Consider the following 15,300-nt stretch of genomic DNA (forward strand, 5'->3'; position numbering starts at 1 on the left):
TATTTGTACAAATATCATACTTGCTATTTTTCTATACGAAACTCACTAACTGCACAATTTCTAATCCTAAAAATATTATCCTAATTATGGTTACCACCCACTGTAATTGTGTGGGTGGCAGCATTTTAATAGAGTAATCACAGAAAAGCTTCATTCTCCTGAAACCTACTTCCCCCTCCCACCACCCTACTTATAATTGCCCAGCCCTCTACAGTCAGTAAACAAGGTCCCCTTGCTATGTGACCCTGGAGCCTCTGCTTACATCACACATCAGACATGGGCCCGTGTGTCAAAGGAGACTCAGATCTTGCTCCACAGAGTCTATATTTTGAGGACAAATCCACACAGGCCACAAACCCACAACCTTTCCTGCAGTTATTCTTCGACAGGCAAATACAAGTTCAAACACAGCATGCCTTAAGTTCCTCGGTCAGGGAAAAGGAACATAGTGGGCTGACATTTTCAGTCTCAGGTTACAACTTTAATTACTCGGATGAACTACAAACTTAGATTTATTTCCTTACAGATATGATCATTTTCATCTGAGCCCTGAAAAAGCCATACCTCGGTAGGGAACGGCCAACAAAAACAGTGGCAGTTACAAAGGTCAATTAGAAAGCCATTCACTTATTTCTACTATCTAACTAAAAGTTCAAGAATTTAGTTTTGCTGTCATGCTTCAGTGACTTTTAGAAAACAAACTTCTTATTTGTGATATCTGAGATTTTGCCTAGTAAAAGTCTTAGGTAAAATATTTCTGTCCACAATAAACCGAAAAGCCTCAAAGATGGAGCAGCACCAGCTCACAATCAGAGCTCCCATTTCGTTCCTGATAATGAGGATTTTTTTTTTTTTTTTTTTTTGGTTTTTCGAGACAGGGTTTCTCTGCGTCTTTGGAGCCTGTCCTGGAACTAGCTCTTGTAGACCAGGCTGGTCTCGAACTCACAGAGATCCGCCTGCCTCTGCCTCCCGAGTGCTGGGATTAAAGGCGTGCGCCACCACCGCCCGGCTAATGAGGATGTTTAAAGCACAGAAATGTTTTAAAAGGAAAAACCTAGTCTTGGAAGTGCTGGGGTTTAACCTTGAGAGTCTCATAGATGTTGGCCACAGGCTCTATCACTGGACCATAGCCTCCGGATTTAAAATGTTATCTGGGGTTTCTGGTAAAATTAAGACAAGAAAGAAACATACTCGGAAAGTAGACTATTCACAGACTTATGCACTTCGTGCTTAGATACATGAGGTAACAGCCTTATAAGATAGCTATTACCAAGCCTCTGTCTGAAGACTTTCTCACTGACAAAATTCAGTCACAGTGAGCCAGTGAGTTATCTCCTCACAAGTCCTGTCCAAATATAGAAGTTTAAAAGGGGGAAGGGACTGGAATTACTCTGAGGTATGAGGGAGGGAAAAGCCAAAAATAACATTTAAAAGCCACCTAAATTACTTGGATTTATTAAGATCTACATCTTGATGAATCATTGAAACAGTTTGATTCCACACTGCTATTTTCTCTTCAAATACAAACAAGCCAAATAAGCCTACATCCTAAGACACAACTCACCTTCCTTCCCACCTCTGAGCGTGAGATCTGAGGAGCAGCTGGTCAGTGACCTAGACCCCAAGGAGTCAAGGCTTTCAAAGGAATCTTCCCTCCTATGGCTACCTGGAGGGGCAGGAAATTCTCCTCTGTCGGGACTCCAGATGTCCCCGTAGCCACTGTCGCGGCCACTTCTTTTCAGGCAGCTAGAATCTTCAAGAGCCTGGAGGAGAAACATTGTACAAAGACCAGTGAGTGAACATGAACTTTCTGGGGTGCAAATGTGATGATTAATTAGGGAGAGAAGTTGACAGAATTTTCCTGTTCGACAAAAGAAAAAAAAATGTTAAAAGCACATCTTTTTTCTCCATAAACTGTACGATGGGGGGGGGGGTATTTAAAATTCCAAATAATAAGATATCTAAAATTATTTAGTAAAGTAGTTATATAATCAGTGCACAAGATAAAATACTAATAAAAACAGCCTTCAAATGCTGGTCAATGGTTTATATCTTAGGTAGAAGAGATTAAAGAAATCAAAGAGAAAGCCCTCCTAATGTAGGCACCCAAAAGGGAGACACATCTTGAAAATGTGTCATTCTCTCTCCAGGGTGTCTGAGGTGGTTTATGTTAAACATAAGACCAGATCGACATTCTGTTGTCCTATCTGCCCTCAAAAGAAATCCATTATCTTAATGAGCAGTGAGGATACCTTCGTGGAATTTCTTTATTTCACTGATTATGCAACTTAGATTGAGACACTGGCAATATTGAGTCAAGGGTAGCACACATGCTTGCTGGTATATAAAACTTTCCTTTCTTCAATGGAAAGAAAATACCTATTTGGCTCTTATATGAATAAGAAATACGTGAAAACAGGGTAAAAGATATCCCATCTACATTTATAAATTTCGTAGAGCTTTCCCAAAACATAGCTCTGAAATTTAGTGAACCTAGCAGACCTTTGAAAAATTCGGACCTAAATGAAAATCAACGAAGTTAATCTCAGGTGATGAGTAAAGAACATAAGAATAACAAAATATAACATGCAAACTTGGATTGAATCATGATTTAACTTTTAAAAACTATGAAAAATAGCTGAGTGACCACATAAAATAGATTCAATAATTTATTGAGGATTAATTTTGATGAGATTTCTCAAGTGTTATTATAGCTATGCAGAAAACTATTCTTACTCTTTAGAGATGGACTCAGTGAATACAGGGGTGAGGCAAGGCATCTCAATTCATCTTCAAATGGTTAAGTGAAAACAGGCAGCTGGGCAGACATTGTTACGGAAAGCCAACGTGGAAACACTTCATCAGGTAATAATGAGGTGAGGTTTGCAGGTTATTGTCTCGGTATTTTATCACGAACACTTTCAACAGACGAAGCAGGGCTGGCTAGTGCTCATGACAAGCAGCCAGCAGCTCTTTGAAGCAGACTTCTGCCTAAGTTAGACCCATCAGCCTGTGAGCCAATGTCCGGCAGGTGTTTGAAATGCCAAGAATAGCTAGTACAGACATTCTGTATTAGCTTTGAACTTGACATCTTGGCATGAAAATGCCAGGGTCTACCCTTTTCACCTGCCACTTGCAACCAAATGGGGAAGCCAAGCTTAGTATCAACAGGCTACATCTCAAAATATAAGATTAACATTTTAAAGTCAATTTTTAGCTCCATCGGGTCTCTTGAACACATAATTTTTGAAACCTCAGAGTTAACACAATTTGACCTCTGATATCATCAATGTTAATATGGCTGACAATGAGTCATGTGGCCTGTTATAAATAACTCAAGTCTGGTTTTTGAGGACTTCACCCTAACAGGTTCCCCACAAAGTGAGTCATCCCCAGTTTATAATCTGACTCAAATTTAGCAGTTTCTACTGAGTATTGTTTCAATGTTATTTCCAATTGGCTTCATCATTGCAAGTGAATTGTGAAAGTACACTTGACACAACACCTTCATCTAAAAAGAACTGAAGCAAAACAAATGATAGGTTCACATGCCTCTTGTGTCTACTCCCACCAGGTAAAGGAAGAATAGGACCACAACCACAATCTTATCTACAAAAAAAAAAAAAAAAAAAAAAAAAAAAGTCTTTGGACCATCCTGACTTTGATATGGACGACTGTGAACAGCCTTTAAAGAGGCATTCCTAGTACAAACTCTGCACTGCGATTGTTCATCCTGAGTCATTGCCATAAAAAGTGGGAAAGTCTATAAAGAGCACTAGTCCACAAGCCTGTGGCCCCTGTATCTTCCAACTGCAGAGTTCCTGAGTCCAAAGAGCTGTGAAGCCAGGTTTCCCTTGTACCCACAACTCCCTGCAATTCTCTCACCAGAGCCTCACCCTCTTCATGGCAGGGACTGATCTGCTTTCTAATCTAAGGCAGGTATGCTTGCTGGTAGACGTCAGTCACTCTACAACATATAGCACACTATGAATGTGTGCCACTACCTCAACTACTGTCTCAGGTAATTCATCCAAAATGGTAGATATAGAATTGCCCTTTTCTGAGTGTTCATGTACATACACTACACATGCGTGGCAGCACATATGTGTGTGAGTGTTCATGCACATGCAAGCATGTGTGTGTAGAGGTCAAGGAAGGGTCAATCTCTAGTGTTTTTTTAAGAGGCATCCACCTTGAGTTTCTTTTGTTGTTTTGTGTTTCTGAAGACTGAGATGGGGTGTCTTAGTGGTTTGTACTTTGCCAAGCAGACTATACTACCTTGCCGGGGAGCCCCAGAAATCCTCCTGTCCTTGCCTCTTCAGTGCTGGGATTACATGTGTGTATCACCACACTCCGCTTTATTGCATAGATTCGGGGGTCAGACTCATGTCCGCATGCTTACGCGAGCATTTTGCCACCTGAGCTGTCTTCCCAGACCTAAAGAGCTATCGAGTCCTTACAATTAAAGAAAATAAATGTGTAATCCCATCTCTTTATAATAATGCACATGGCCTGATGCAGGCAAAGTATTTTTAAAGACGTGGATAGATATAGGCAAAGGCAATTATTTTTATTATGTCCAAATACTTCTCTCTTCTAATCATAACTATCATTTATTTCATCCTCATTGTGAGAATGAAATGTGTCAGAAACATTCAATGTGTTTCTTATTTAATCATCAGAAAAATCTCACAAAGCAAATACTAGGTACTAATATATAGATGGTGTTTTATCATTTTGAGCACCTATCTTCTTCCAATTATTATAAATGCCCTGGTTGAATAATTACACAGAGAAATTAGTTTTCCACTAGGATCCTATAAATGAAGATTTTCTTGACCAAAACAAAAATCATTATGCTTTGTCCTCAGTGCTTGGCCCTTCTCAAATAGTCCACAAGGCTTAAAAGTCTGTTACAAAGATCCCGGGATATGAAAGAACAGAAACACACAGCAAAACAAGGGCTCTGGGCTTGGCAGTTAAGAGCACCTGCTGCTTTAGTTCAGTTCCCAGCACCCACATCAGGCAGCTTGCATTCCTACAGAACTCCAGGGCACCTGAGGGCCTATTCTGGCTACATGGAAAATATGAGAACAGATTGGGCTACATGACAGTTGCTCACCAGCATTCTTCTTGTGTGTGCGTGTGCGTGTGCGTGTGTGTGTGTGTGTGTGTGTGTGTGTGATTACAAATAAAATAACCACAAATGAAAAAACAAGGGTTCTAACTTTAAAACCTCCCTAGGAGACAATCACAACTTTTGCCTTCAAAATTCCAGCAGCTAGGAGATAGAGGCAGGAAGATCAGGAGTTCAAAGTCACCCTGGCAAAATAGCAAGTTTGGAATAGCCTAGATGACTTGAGAGTGTCTTAAAACAAAAACCAAAAAAAAAAAAAAACTATCAAGTTCCACTTAACACGTATCATTCCTCAATGAACACTGGCAGCATGGAGATATTGGAATGAGGTCACTAGATAATTACCCATGACAAGAACAGAATAATAGAAAGAAACTCAGTAACTCCTATAAACATGAATAGCCCTAAAAAATGCCTTTTTACTGCAAATTGAGTTCACAGTGAGTACAGAAACAGTTAAATTATATTGTATATAAAAAGCAATGGATGTGTCATCAAATTACCTAAAATTAAGGACATAAAATTCTTATACCTTGAACCTGCCCTGGCACAGATAACTTCTTGAAAGAAGCACATTAACCCAGAGAACAAGTAACCAACCTGCCTGCATATCCCTGTCTAGGAAGGAGCACAGGCAAGCTCCATGTCTGCTGCAGAGGCGCCTTGGGAGTGGAAGGAAAGAGCATGATGACGTCGGCGCACACGTCACATGATGACGTAGGCGCACACATCACAGTTTGTTTCATACAGGTGCCGTTGGTTTCCTTACCTTGGTTAAAGCTTGGCCCAAGAGAGTCTCAAAAGCTTTCAGATTGAGATAGGGACCATTATAGTAGGGGTTATTTTGTGCTTTTCTTCCCAGCCAGTACAAAGTTATCAAAACCTAGATGAAAAGAACAAGAACAGTGGATTGGTAACCAAGTGCCAAGTTCAACCACAGGTAAGCAAATTGTAGCTCATAAACGATACTTTAAAGTTAAAAGGCAGACTCTTAAATGTGTGATATGGAATGTAGCCATTAAAAAATCGTAATTATTCTTGATATATTTTATTATTTTAAAATGGGTTCTCAGACCAAAAGTCACAGAACTTAACAGACAATCATGCACCCTACTTTTGGGAGGAAGAAAAAAACAAGAGAAAAACATGAGGGTTGGTGACGTAACTCAGGTGGTATTATGCTTACTTAGCACGCAGAGAGTCCTGGGCTTTCCCCAGCATTGCGTGAAAATGGGCCTGGTGGTTCATAACTGCACCCTCCATCACTTGGAGGATGGAGGCAAGAGGACCAGAAGTTCAAAGGTCATATGCCTACATGGAAACTATGAGAACAGACTGGGCTACATGACAGACTGTCTGGTAAAACAGGAAAGTCTAAAGTGCAAGAGAAACTGTGTGTGTGTGTGTGTGTGTGTGTGTGTGTGTGTGTGTGTGTGTGTAAGAGAGAGAAAGAGACAAAGAGAGACAGAATGCACACAGGTTCACAGGTGTAGAGGAAAGAGGACACCTTCCAGGAGTTGACTTTCAATTTATATATAAGTATATATTTGAGGCAGGGCCTTCTCTAGTTGCTTGATGTTACACAGTGAATGCCTGGCACAAGTTTCTTTATGATTCCTCCTGTCTCTGACCCCCATCTCAGCCTGCGTGCTGCAAATACATACACACTACTGTATTCAACTTTTTCTGTGGGTTCCAGGGATCAAATTCAGACCACCTAGGCTTGCCCAGCAAGCTCCTCTACCCAGTGAGGCACCGTCCTGTGCCACAAGGGAAACTTTTTATGTCAACAGTTTCCTGATAAAACTACCTAACAAACACCTAAAGTCAAAAATTCTCAGCTTGCCTGGTGAACATATTTTTAAATAAAGCTGTTACTTTTTAGATATTCTTCTATAACTGTACAATATCAAGGACATGGTATCAGCATATACTCAATAAGCACCTAGAGTTCTTAAGCCATCATGTTGTCCCTTAATGTCTAACTTGATAATCTCCTGATTGCTCCCCTAAAACTCTGAAAGTGAGTTTGATATTTACAAATTAGAAACACAACAACCAATCTCTGAAACCTAATCTCTCTTATGCTGGAGTCAGGTCTACACAAAGTATAATACATATAACGCATGTATTGTAATAGATAGATAGATAGATAGATAGATAGATAGATAGATAGATAGATAGATAAATAGATGCTTTGTATATAATATATACATAACAACACTTAGACTCTAACTGGTTGGTTTCTAGGTAAATTTTAATCAGAAGAGATGACACAGAGTATATTCTTAGATCCACTATGATTTTACAGAACATAAAGGAAAAGCTATTTATAAAACTCTATTAAATAAAACTTACATTTTTCAATCTCCTGTCAGTCTCTTCTTGCCTGTAAAGAAAGAGAACATGTTATATCCATGAACCTTAAATTATTAACTATAAGTCAAATTCATTTTCATTATAAGGTCCATTAGTATTAAAATCATCTTGGATACTCAGAAATCTTAGAGCACAAAGAATTTTCCATAGTCATTGATCTAAATATTACAGTGAGTTTTCTTAAATGATAATAATAATAAAGCCATTTGCTCTGTTTCTTGTTTTAGCCATGATGGTCTGATGAGTTATTCAATTTTCTGTAAGTAGTATTTAAATGCAATCTGAAGGTTCTAAGCAGAAATCAAAGCGCACATAGGACAGGAAAATTGGGGAACACACAACTGGAAGGAGAAAAGCAAGCTTTGCACTGAGCTTTTCCCTCTGCTGTCCCACAGGTTTTCCCCCAAGAAAACCCTCTGAACACTGCTTAGAAAACCTAGACCTGCAGAAGATGAAAATTTCAGTTTTAAAAATGGCATGAAGCAGGAATGGGATCTGATGGCTTTGACCCCATTATTGGTAAGGGAGAAATAGGCAAATATCTGAGAGTTCAAGGTCCCTAGGTCTAGTGAATTCCAACCAGGGCTAGTGATACCTTATCTCAAAAAAATGCAGCCAGTAACTTTGACCTGAACAGTCTGAATTCTATTACAGACATGCTGGACATTTTTGCTGGCCTGTAAAAGAGAAAGATGCTTATGAAAACGTCAAAAGGAAGCAGATAGCACATCAGTTTTGAAGAGACTGAATAGTGTGTAACAGACAGATTGGGCCTCTCTCAAACACTGATGTATTTCCATCATACCAACACAGGGCATCAGTGAGAACCACACTGCAGAAAACTGAGCTAGACGGCATCTGAGATAGCTTTTCAGCATAACTGTAAGTAGCAAAGGAAAAAATATTCACATGTATTTGCTGTCAACATATATATGGAATATATTCCATACATCAAGCATGTAGCATGTTTAACAAACACCCATTCATACAGAGAAAAAGAAAAGCAGGGTGTGAGAGAATACAGAGACGAAAGCTGAACTCAGCTTTCCAGGATCTACCACAGTTCCATTTCACAGAACAAACATGAAACAAAATGAATTTATGCAACTCCTATCCCCCAAAAGAGCACTAACAGGAAAACCCATACGCCCTCACACTGCTGGTAGAAACAGCTGATGGATTTATACTGTGATCCTATTTGTTAGCATCAATTTAAAGTAAATATGTCCATAGCCCACAACCCAGTGACTCCATTTCCAGGTTTATGCTTAAGAACAGTGTTTTTATTTGTTTAGCAAAAATCATACACGGGAGACTTCCCAGCAGCCTTATGTTATGGAATATGTACACGGTGAAGCACTGGACGGTAGTAGGATTAACAGTCTGCAGTTTCATTTAACTGTATGGTTCAGTATCACAAGCAATGGGAAGAGAAGAGTACAGATAACATGGATAGATTAATATAAATGTACTAAAACAAGCAAGACAAGAAAAGTCCACTGCTAGGCTCAAGACAGTGTTGGTACCCTTGGGATAAAGAATGGGAGGGGCAGTGACAAAGAGCAAGGCTTCTCCAATACTGGGAATCTGAATTTCAGGCTGGACACTGGTTACCTGTGTTTTCCTTCCGAAGAATCTTCAACCTGTAAATTTATCCGCTTATGGGTTATTTTTTTAACATGGGTTCTAGAATCAAACTCAACTCTTCATGCTTGCAGGGCAATAAGATTACCAACTGAGCCATCTCCTGAGCCCTTGGGAGTCGAGTTGGGAGTTATACAATACATAAGTTTTTGTCTGTGTACTATACGTCAAAAAAAAAAAAAAAACTAATCTGGAGAAATTTCACAGCCGAAGTACTCAAATTATAATTTATGTCTTCAATTAAGAGAAAGTCATCTTGTAAAGATGAACAGCACTCTCTTTTGGAACTCGAAGTGGAAATATCACTACAAACTACTGTGAACTCACAGGCTTTTGTTCTAAGGCTGATCAATGTATCACTTCAAATAGGAAATTAGCCAAAGTACAGAAGTACCATGTAGTCTTAAAGATTTGTGGGTCTTGTGGTGATTCATTCAGCCAATAGCCTTGGGATGCCAGCCTTAGGGCGTGGCTTCCTGTCTACCTATGTGACCACTTAAGAGAGGAGAGAGAGGTCACACACTCTCTTGGGTTGTAAAGGCTGGGTTAGGTGGCGTGAAGCAGTATGTGATAGGTCCAAGCAAACCTAGGTAAAATAGAAGGACTCTGCGACTGGTTATACCTTGTCCTAGATCCATGAATCTGTTCCCCCATTGCACACTTAATAAATTGAAGTATATATATATTTGTGGTTCATATTACAGGGCCTCAGAGAATGATCCCACTTTTATCATAAGCACACTTGAGCATCAGGAATCAGAGCCCTTTTGAAGGCCTACCTCCTTTCAATAGCTTGCAATAATCATTTTCAATCCATCTGGCTGTGCCTTTTTTTATAATGATAAGTAATCTTTGGAAACACAAGGCAAGGCTGTTCTGTGTCCGTGTGCAGTGACCTTGCACTTCTGCCCTTCACTTTACATTCCTTTCTAAGTATGAACATTTACAACGTGCCCCAGAACACAAAGACACACAGGCCAGCCAAATTATCCTCCTATCGCTGAAACACGTAATACCAGGAATTCACATGGCCCTAGATTGCTGGAGCAGAGTTCATGCTGACACACACACACACACACCCCAGTGGCCACAAGGCACAGCCCTAGACCTTTTAAATTAACAAGTAGAGAGAGAAAGCTCAAGGTAACAAGTCACAGCCAGAAACTGAAAGTAAAGTGTGCATGCCTGAGTGGCTCCACCAGTGCAATTGTGTCTAAAGTGGACACGGCAGGACACCATGCTGAAGGAGGGAGCACTGTAGGGACAGAAGTAGGTCCCATGGGCTATGTCCACTTATTTAGACCATTTCCTCTCAGAGTTTTCATTTCTTATCGATAAGCTAAAGAGGAAATAAACAATGTAGGAATGTTAACCTCCTCAAGACTAGTCCTCGGAGGGAGGGAAGGCCCTCTTCTCTCCACTCTTCCCACAAGAGCCTCCTAGCGAAGTCCTGGGCTGCACTCAGACAACTAGCCTAACACGACACTCCCAAACTTTACCTTACCCTCTTCTTATCCTATATTTGCAGCCATCTTCAGCCTGCATGTGTATGTTTTTGCGGTGCTGAGAATCAAACTTGGGCCTTCATGAATAGGCAAGCCCTCTGCCATTGAACAGCTTCTCTAGTTCTGCATTTTTAAAAAATGTTTTTGACCAATATGAGCATAAAAAGTTCACTGATCTCTCTAGTACAGGAATAAAGGGTCTACCTACTTGAAAACGCATAAAAATATTTCATATGCTCAGCATAATGCAAGACACACAAATGTTCTCATTCGTCAAATGCATTTGTCTGACTTTGGAAAGGCAAAATGTCAAAAGGTTTAAAACAAATCCCCTCAACAGTGGTTCTCGACCTTCCTAATATTTCAACCCTTTAATAGTTTCTCGTGTCGTGGTGACCCCCTCAACCATAAAAATTTTTTTTGCTACTTCATAATTGTAATTTTACTACTGTTATGAATGTTAATGTAAATATTTGTGTTTTCCAATGGTCTTCAGTGCCCCCCCACAAAGGGTCGGGCGACCGCCAAAGGGGTTGTGACCCACAGGTTGAGAACCACTGACCTAGGCACTCTTGAATATTCATATGATGTTAAAAAAGAATCAAATTGCATCAGCTTACTTTTAACATTTATCCAATTTTACTCAGATTTCACCTCTTCTCACAGTTAGGGTTGAAGGACATATAACCATGAACACCCCTATGGAGACCATAGGAGGACACTAGGCATCTTCTGCTATGGTTCTGCACCTCACTGTCTGGAGGCAGGGTGTCTCACTGAACCCAAACCTCATTATTTAGATGAGAGCTACCTTGCCAGTAAACTCTTGGAACCAAGACTCCAAGGCTAGTGTTCCAGGCCCAAGCAGTTATGCGGATGTTTCCAGTTGGGTGCTGGGAATTCAAACTCAGGACCCCATGCTCACAGAGCTACATTGAGCCACCTCCCAGCCTCCAGGTCTCCTCTGACACTGCAGTCAAACCCAGTTCTGCAAAGCCAAGTATCAATAACCAAACCAGAAACACACAAAAACAGGAAAGCAGGCCAAAACTTGCATGGTAATAGTTGGGGGAAAAATAGACTTACACACATACATACACACACACACACACACACACACACACACAAAGATAAAGGGATAACATTCATATAATATTCAAAAATGACTATCTCAAATACACAGATATCCCTTATTTAATCCTCAGATCAGGCCCTATCTTTAAATACAACATTTAATATTCGCAAAATAGCAAGCAGAGCTAGCTGTTCCATTGTGTTAATTGAATAGTATTAAAAATCCCTTTACTGCCTGACCAAGGATTGGCACACCTTTTCTATCATGACCCTCCAAATTGTGCCAGCTGTGGGTTCACACAGCTGCCAATCATCTGACCCTAGCAGCTACATAGTATATACAGAACTTCAAAGCCATAACATTGGTCTTCTCCTTACTATTCAAAGATTTTAGCTGGGCGGTGGTGGCGCACACCTTTAATCCCAGCACTCGGGAGGCAGAGGCAGGCGGATCTCTGTGAGTTCGAGGCCAGACTGGTCTACAAGAGCTAGTTCCAGGACAGGCTCTAAAAAAGCTACAGAGAAACCCTGTCTCGAAAAACCAAAAAAAAAAAAAAAAAAAAAAAAAAAAAAAAAAAAAAAAAAAAAAAAAAAAAAAAAAAAAAACCACAAAGATTTTAAACACTGGTCTGAATCAATAAAGAAGTACATTTTAATCAGATCAGGAAAATAAAGGTCCACCCAGAAGCTCTGACTCTGCTGAAGAGCTGGGATGTGAGATCCCCCCCATGGGGTGCCAACTTGGCTCAGAAGGCCCTTTTTGGGGTACCCTTGCTCCCCTTCAATCATCTGTGAGAAACCGGTCTTGTGAGCTCACCACTGCAAATCCTTGCCTGTAAAACAGGAGCCTAGTCTCACTGGGAATCAATGAGATTCAAACTTCTTAACCCTGGCCCGGCGGGGAAATGAACATTTCAATGCTGTCCCTAATTGTCACATTTACCTCAACTGGCCTATTGGATTAGGGGTAGTAGCTGGGAGCCAGTCACCTTTTCCCTTACACAGAAGCCTCTCCCCCGCACTACGCCCTCAAAGAGACACTGTTGAATGAGACATAATTTTCAAGACTCTTTCATAGTATACTTTCTCTGACTTCTTAATATGGATATCTTTAAATGAGGATCAGAAATTACATCTAGAAGAATGTGAACACAGGGTGAGGCACTGAGGTACGACCATCATCCACGTATCTTCACTGGCACCATGCCAACCCTCTCCACCCATCCTTGGGTTACCAGAGTCTGCTGTGGCTGAATGTCCTTTAAGTTTTCCAGAACTTCATCACTGGAGGGGAGAAATATCTAGACAGCCGAGAAGCCCTCTTCCATCATATATGATAGCAGCTTGAGGGCAAAATGTTAACTGAAGAGATCATAATTTGCCAGTGGGTGCCAGCCAGTGGCATTCTACTGCTCCATCCAAAGTAGCTCTAAACATCCTTCAAAGCGTGAACTCTGGGCCCACACACTGTATATACAACAACCTTGCCTGCTCACCTCAGGGATGGGGAAACTGGAGCCAGCCCAGCACATGCTTTACCAGAGAATTCCTCATGGGACTGACAAGGACAGCATTAGAGCTTGTAGTATCTCCACTCACAGAGCTAGCCTCGCTGATTAAGGGCCAAGAGACGGCAGGAAATTACCTCACAAGTCAGGCTTCACAGCATCTGACACAGATCCCCCTTCCTCTGATTTTCTCCATGACTCAACTCGGTTTTCACTCAAGACACCACCCAATCTCACACGCTACAGAAAGACCCGATCTCCCAACATCTTAATCCCCTAAGAAATGACTCCTCCTCCCAAACCGTCTCCCCAATCCTCAACCTCCACTTTCAAGGCCAATCTCGGTTATCATTAAATGTAGCTCTGACTGTACCATTCCCCAGGGAAACATGCAACCAAAGACTTGTGCTGGAATTCATCATGCAAAGTAGGAAAAAATCCATTCCAAGGCAGAAACTTAACACAGTAGAAAGACTGGTTTAGCACCAGGGAGATAGCTCAGCAGATGAGGGCTCTTCCTGCCCAGACTGATTAACTAAACTCCATCCCTGGATTGCACAGGATGGAAGATGAGAACCAACTCCCACTTATTTCCCTCCAACCTCCATAAGCTCACCATGGTACACAAAGACCCTTCTCCATTTACATAAATTAAAAAATAAATAATTTTTAAAAATCCTGGTCCCACCTACCACCACTCAAAGCCTCCAATCCAGGCCTCTTCTGTCCAGACAAAAAGTAAATCTTGACGAATTCTTGCTGTTCTCCCGGGAGCTCCACACAGTCACATACCGGGTTCAGTCTCCTCCCTGCTACCAGAATAAGTTTCCTTGGCTTCCTCTGCTAGAAGAGTAAGTGCAGCTGATCAAATGCTTATATCCCCAGGGTATTTCCCAGAGCAAAGCCAGGAAGCTTCCTGAAGACCCAGCCCAGCCTGGCCCTGCCCTGGGTGGCACCAGCTGACCTGGGTGTTGCCTTTTGGAAAACTATGTTGACATCAGAGAAGCTGACCTCCCCTAGATACTTGGTCTCTCTCCAAACCACCAAGTAATCTCTACTTTCCAACTGCTGCTTCCAATGCTGGACACCTGTTCACCCCTTTTAAAAGAGCAATTAATAAAAAAGACAAAGAGGAATGAGGTCCTGTAGGCTGATTTCCACAGGAATCCAAAAGAAGAAAAATGGGTGCACACAGTATGTGGTTTAAACACACTAGATATGCCGGAGGTGAGGGTGGAGGCTGGTGTGTGGTGGCAGGAGACAGCAGGGACAACTCAAGCAGATGTGCTTCTAAGGATGGGGTGGCTGTGCCTGTGCCTGTTCTGTGTTCCAAGGACAGAACACAGACAGGGTCAATTATGAGTTTATTTCCTTCTGTTCTGGAGGTTTGAAAGTCTAAGGTATAGAGACCCGACATCTAGAGAGATGGAAAGTGAGAAAGAAGGGGTAGAGGAAAAGAAGAGAGGGGAACCAAGCAACTCGTTTCATCAGAACTGCTCCTACTCTCTCTAATCCACCCCAGCAATCATCACCCAACCATCCCGGAGAGCAGAGCCATGGCACCATGAGCATCCTACTCCCAAAACTACTGCTTCTGCACTGAAACTAAGTTCCCAAGAGTTTGGGAGACACATTCAAATCATAGTAAGTAACATCATTTGTGCTTGTATGTCTTTGTGTGTATATGTATGTGTGTATGTATGAGTGGTGAGTATGTGTGCATGTATAAATGGCATGTATGAGTGCATATATATGTGTGTATGTCTGTGGTATGTGTGTATGTAGGTGCAGTATGTGTATGGGTGCGAATATATACATATGGATTTATATATCGTGCATATATATGTATATGGTGTATGTTTATATGCTTGTATTTGTGTATATGAATATTTGTGTGTATACATTATGAATATATTATGTTTGTTTATATGTGTGTTATAGTATGTATTGTATTACATTTGTATGTGTTTATGTTTGTGCATATACGCTTGTGTTATATATATTATGTATATGGGCTGCATGTACTATATGTATGAGTTGTATATATTAAAAT

The 15,300-nt window shown here is 40.9% G+C and overlaps 1 protein-coding gene across 5 annotated transcripts in view; it reads right to left on the reverse strand.

Moving 5' to 3' along the window:
- Lmo7 (LIM domain 7) overlaps nucleotides 1–15,300 on the reverse strand; it is a 99,349-nt gene that overhangs the window by 53,281 nt on the left and 30,768 nt on the right. For 3 of the 5 annotated variants that reach the window (XM_038310720.1, XM_038310718.1, XM_038310719.1), the window contains exons 3-5: nucleotides 7,496–7,526; nucleotides 5,907–6,020; nucleotides 1,565–1,763 (exon numbers count right to left, since the gene is read on the reverse strand). The gene's annotated coding sequence lies outside the window, so the exon portion shown is untranslated. Of the gene's footprint in view, nucleotides 1–1,564; nucleotides 1,764–5,906; nucleotides 6,021–7,495; nucleotides 7,527–15,300 lie in introns of those variants that run through there. The other 2 variants (XM_038310717.1, XM_042054123.1) reach the window with 1 other exon arrangement.

The sequence above is a fragment of the Arvicola amphibius genome, chromosome 13 (genome assembly GCF_903992535.2).
Source record: "Arvicola amphibius chromosome 13, mArvAmp1.2, whole genome shotgun sequence".
NCBI classification, from domain to species: Eukaryota; Metazoa; Chordata; class Mammalia; order Rodentia; family Cricetidae; genus Arvicola; species Arvicola amphibius.